This window comes from Phacochoerus africanus, chromosome 5 (assembly GCF_016906955.1).
Source record: "Phacochoerus africanus isolate WHEZ1 chromosome 5, ROS_Pafr_v1, whole genome shotgun sequence".
NCBI lineage: Eukaryota > Metazoa > Chordata > Mammalia > Artiodactyla > Suidae > Phacochoerus > Phacochoerus africanus.
This window is the reverse complement of record NC_062548.1, coordinates 51078920-51084723: the sequence shown is the minus strand read 5'-3', so window position 1 is coordinate 51084723 and position 5804 is coordinate 51078920. Positions and strand designations below refer to the sequence as shown.

General features: G+C 54.6%; 1 pseudogene; it reads left to right on the top strand.

Moving 5' to 3' along the window:
- The first annotated feature begins 4767 nt into the window (after nt 1–4767).
- Nucleotides 4768–5434, top strand: LOC125128435 (alpha-2B adrenergic receptor-like; annotated as a pseudogene).
- Nucleotides 5435–5804: the final 370 nt, after the last annotated feature.

The window sequence follows — 5804 nt, the reverse complement described above, 5'->3', positions numbered from 1 at the left end:
ACCAATTTTTAAATTTTGCAGTAACTATACCCTTTGCTTGCTTCAAACCATGTTACAAATACAATTCTTCTTTGAGAGAGAGGAATATGATTTTACAATCCAGCAGCTCCTCCTCATTAAAAAAAAATTGAGAGGCTCCAGGACCTGGGGAGGGGACAGTAGCCCACAGGCAGAGCCCCAGCCCCAATCCATGGTGCCCAAGCCGCCCTCCCCGCCCCTAAAACCCCTCTTTTTGTCTCAACTCAGTGATATGCAACCGAGCTGACTGCGGCTTGGGGAGGCTGAAGTACAGCAGAGGCCACCGAATGATCCCCGGAGCTTGGGCTCCCAGCCTCCTGCGCCCTCTGCCCCCCCTGCCCCACCCAAACCCAGACCCCTCCTTTCCTGTCCCCGGTTCTTCACACCTGAACTTTGGGGGAGCCCAGGCCGCCAAACGTTCTGCTGAACTCTGGCCCTGGCCATGCACCAGGCCCCGGGGGAGGAGAGGGAGGTAGGCAGGGAAGGGGAAGTAGGCAGGGAGGCGGAGTGAGCCAGCCTGGGTGGGGGTCGGGGAGAGTTGTGGCCGGACACCTACCGGCTCGCAGAGTCGCCCTAGCCGCTGTTGCGGCAGGGGGGCGGGAGAGCTGCGCTCCTCTCTGGCACAGCCTCCGCTGTGCGCTCCGCTCCAACCGCGCCACAGGCGGTGCCTGGGGACCAGGCCAGAGTCATGCTGCCACAGCCGGCCGGAGGCGGGGTGAGCCTGCAGCAGCTGCCCCTCCCCCTCTCCCATGGCTCAAATTAAAAAACAACAAAAGGCACCTAATCACCCGCGGGAAGCAGGGCGCCGCTGGCGGAGGGCGCAGCCTGAGGCGCCCGGACTCAGCAGGCCGCACACATGGCTGGGCGCAGGCTGGGCAGGGTTGGGATGCAGGGCCGGGCTTCGGGAACAAGGTCCTGCCACTGGTTCTCCCTCGGCTCCCACTCCGGCTCCTGCTCTCACCACCTCCACCACCGCCTCGGCAGCTGCCTCTACATCCCGGCTCAGGCGCCTCTGCAACACCCTTCTCTGCTGCCCCCACAGATCCCGCCTCTGCCACAGCAGCCGCCACCACGCACGCCTCTGAGGATCCCGCCTCTGCCACGGCAGCAGCCGCCCTAACCGCCTCTGCCGCCGCCGCCTCTGCGGTGCCTGCCTCTGCCACTGCCGCCACGCCCGCCTCTGCCGCCGCCTCCACCACCTCTGCCGTGCCCGCCTCTGCCGCGCCCGCCTCTGCCTCGCCCACCTCTGCTGCCTCAGCTGCGCCGCCTCTGCCAGCACCACCACCTCTGCTGCCTAGCCAGCAGGGGCAGGAGCTTTGAATGGCTGCCAGGGGTACTGCCGGCAAAACCTGGACTGGACTCGACACTCCCTCCCCCCCGTTCCCCTCTCTCCTCCCTTCTCCCTCCTCCCTCCGCCTCCCTCTCAATGCAGCCCTGGCCTCTTGGAAGCGCAGGCTCTGAGGCTGGAGCTGCAGCCACTGCACCTCCAGCTCTTGGCACTCTGAGGTGGTCGGCCCTGGCTCAGCTCCCCTGCGTGCTCTGTCTTCCTCTTTTTCCGCAACTTCACAAAAATAAATAAATGGGAAAAAAATTAAGTTGGTCTAAAAGCTGTTTTCCATAAGTGTTCTACAGATGAGCATTCAATTCATATAACTGAACTTCCAAAAAAAATAGACAACACACATTTTTATGAAAAGGCCAAGTGACCAGACCTACCCATCTCACTCTCTCCTACTGTGCACACAAACCAGGCTTAAGTACAGCTGGAGTACCAATCAGCAGAGGTTGAGAGAATCCTGGGGAATTAAAGCCCATAGCTTGGGGGGAAAAAAATGGAGTTCCTGCCGAGGCTCAGCAGAAACGAATCTGACTAGCATCTGTGAGGACACAGGTTCAATCCCTGGCCTCACTCAGTGTGTTCAGGAGCTGGAATTGCTGTGAGTTGGGGCGTAGGCTGGTGGCTACACCTCAGATTCAACCCCTAGGAATCTGGAAACCTCCATAGGTCGTGGGTACAAAGCCTTTCAAGGACTTTCAGGAAGCAGGGAAGGAGGAGAGAGATGATATACACAAAAGGGGAAGCAGGGGCCATGAACAAAGGAGTATAAATTCGCTTACTGGGTCCCCACCTGTATTTAAATGAAAGGGCCAGGTAGGGTTTACTTGGTGGAGAGCTGGTGGGTAGTTTAGCGCTGGAAGCTGCCTGGAGAAGCACAGGCCAGGTAAGCAGCAGTGAGCTGACCCAGCCTGGATGTAGGGCGGAGTTACACCCGGGCATCCTGAAGGCCTGTGCATTCCAACCTGAAAAGGGATGGAAAAGTGATGGAGGAGTTCCCATAGTGGCTCAGCAGAATCAAACCTGACTAGCATCCATGAGGACAGAGGTTCAGTCCCTGGCCCCACTCAGTGGGTTAAGGATCCGGTGTTCTGGTGAGCTGTGGTGTAGGTCGCAGACACTGCTTGGATCTGGCGTTGCTCTGGCTGTGGTGTAGACCAGCAGCTGCAGCTCCAATTTGACCCCTAGCCTGGGAACTTCCATATACTGCCCTAAAAAGACCAAAAAAAAAAAAAAATTGAATCCCTCCATGAGTTGTTCCTAACTGAAGATGAATGAGACAACTGTTGTGTGGCCTTGGCTCTCAGGTAGAAATGACTAAGGATAGAAACAGAAGGAGCCAGGACAGTGAGAGCAGTTCTGGCTCTGGGGTGAGTTGAAAGGAAGTGTCAACTCTGGCACCTGCTAGTGGAGTGGCAAGTCACTTAACACATCTGAACCCAGAATTCTGTGTTGTAAAATAAAGGTAAAATCTTCCAAGATGAACTCTTTGAAAGAGGATAGATTATGTGAGCTATGTGTCCATATATCGCTGAGGAGCAGTGGTTCAAAATTCCTTAATTCACTGTCAAAAGAGACTTTGTAGAACATTCAAGGACTAAGGAGACTCAACTCTCCTTGACATGTTCCCACACAGTTGCTAATAAACAAATGCATGTCTCTTCATAGATGATAAAACAGGAATGTTGTGGGAGAGGGAGGAGGAAATGGAGTCTCAAATGGTCTCTCTGAGAGGCCAGGGTGGGAAAGGAGAGATTATGGGGAGGGGGAGGAGAGGGGCCAGGAGGTCCGAGGTGAGACCCCTTGGTGGCAGTGAAGGTCAATGCTTAGGAAGAAGCTGGCAAGATGGGGGCTGACAGGAGGTCTGAGGGGCTGCTTTTGCCCATCTGGGGCTCCTTTGAGGAGGAGCTGAGGGCCCCGCACATTCCCTGGCCTTCCCAGACCCCCAAGAGCTCACTGTCCTCAAGCCCTGAGTGAACCACAGCTAAAGGTCTTGGGTCCATATGTGACAGTGACACTGGCTCCGCTTGGTCCACACTCAGAGAAGCAGTCTCCTTGTCAAGAGGGTGTGCCCCATGCTCACCACACAAGAGATGCTTCTGCATTTGAGAAGGACTAGAATCAGAGATTGCGTGATTGTGCTATGACCTGAGTTCTTGGCCTTCCTCCAAGGATAGAAATTGCTAAGAGGCCAGAAGGAAAATTCAGGCAAGGCTTTCCTGGGGCCCCTGTGGCAGCAGAAGGGAGCAAATAAAAACATTAGGCTCCTTGGCTTGTTGGATCCCTGGCTGTGGGGGAGGCAAGCTGGTTCCTTATATGGGGTGAGGGTAGAACAGATCCAGGTATGGGGTCAGTGGGGTGGCTTGGATGGTCCACCACCCCTTCCGTGGTATTGGGTGCTGCACCCTGCTTTTTCTCCCAACACCTGCTTTTGCTCTCAGCTCTTCAGGAGTGGCAGCTGGGGTTTCAGGTTTTTTGTATCTTCTTGCCTCAACTGCATGTACACAGCTATTTTTAGACCCTTATAATTTCTTTGTATCTTTTGCTCCAGGAGATGTTTGTGCTGATGCAGGCATTGCAGCCATGGCAACAAAGGGTCGAAGCCTGTCTCATTCAGACAGCAATGGAGATTATGAACATTGTTGCAATCAACAAGAAGGGAAGTAGCAGGAACCCAAGATCATGACCCTTCAAATACCTGAAGGACCATAGTGTGGTCAAGCGGTCAAGTGTGCGTGTCAGGCTTCTGGGTGGAGGAACCATGGATACAAGCATAAGTCCCTAAGAGGCAGACCGGGTAGATGAGGTTCCTGCGGGAGGCTCCAGTCTCTCATTCCCTTGTTGGACAAAAGCAACTGTCACAATTCGGTTGACACAATTGAAATCTTTAAGATTATGCTCTATTCCACATATTTTTAAAAGATGTCAAGTTATGTGATAACATTTTTGTACATTTTTTTTGGTTACCTAACAAGGGTTTGGTAGAGTATTTGGAAGAACTTACAGAGAATTTATGATTAATGATTATCATGTACATATACTGTCAAATAGTTTTTTAGGGACGCACTTGCAGCATGTTGAGGTTCCCAGGCTAGAGGTCGAATTGGAGCTACACTTGCAAACCTACACTACAGGCACAGCAATGTAGGATCTGAGCCACATCTTCAACCCACACCACAGCTCACAGCAATGCCGGATCCTTAACCCACTGAGTGAGGCTGGGGGTTGAACCCACATCCTCATGGATCCTAGTCAGGTGCGTTAACCACTGAGCCATGATGGAACTCCCCAATTTTTTTTTAAATCCACCTTAAATATAGCACAAGATGTTGTCAAGGAAATTGGAGGTTGATGCCAGGAAAGGGACGAGGGGTGGGAAGAGGGGAACATGGCCTGCTCAGCATGGTCCAGGCATGGCTCACAACTTCTCCATCAGGGGTGCTCCAGATGGTGTTCTTGGGAGCCTGGGGGCCCTTGTAAACCTTGGCTATCTAATATCTGAAACCTAGAGTCTGAAACACAACTGGCCACTGCTGGAGAGGCCAATGGATGCTCCCAGCACAGTGGGGAGAAGGATGAGGGGGAGACCTCTGAAGACACTGGGACCCCCGCTTTGCCACCCAGCTGGCCTGCCCTTCCCAGCTCAGGCCAGGGTCAGAAGGAAGGTGTTTGTGGGACATCACCAGAGGAGGAAGCTGAAGAGGAGGAGGAGGAGTGTGAGCCTCAGGCTTTGCCAGCCTCTCCTGCCTCGGCTTGCAGTCCACCCCTGCAGCAGCCACAGGGTTCCTGGGTGCTGGCAACCCTTTGGGGCCAGGTGCTCCTGGGCAGGGCATGGGCACTTCTAGTGGACAGTGGTGGTGTCAGCAGGTGCAGCTGACCCAGGAGAAGCAGTTCACATTCGTGCTGGCTGTGGTCATCAGTGTCTTTGTGCTCTGCTGGTTCCCCTATTTCTTCAGCTATAGCCTGGGTGCCATCTGCCCTCAGCACTGCAAGGTGCCCCACCCATGGCCTCTTCCAGTTCTTCTTCTGGATCGGCTACTGCAACAGCTCACTGAGCCCTGTCATCTACACCATCTTTAACCAGGCCTTTCGTCATGCCTTCCAAAGGATCCTGTGCTGCCAGTGGACCCAGATGGCCTGGTGAGCCTGCCTGCCCACTGTCCATGTGGTGTTGGTGTCAGGTGGTGCCAGGGATGCCCAGCTTCTTGCCCTTTTCTACGTGGCCACCTCTCTGGGGCCTTCTGGTCCCTTCCCTGGTCCTACAGACCTCATCCTGGAGCCCCCTGGGAGGGGCAGGGATAGGGGTCTGCTCACAGGCATCTATTTGGAGCCCCCCCCTTGCTGGCTTGGCTGTGTAGGGCTAAATCCTCCACCCCCTGCCTAAACACAGGCAGATGGATGAGGTTTGGACCTTCCTGAATGTGGCCGAGGCCCGGCTCCCTCCCAGCAT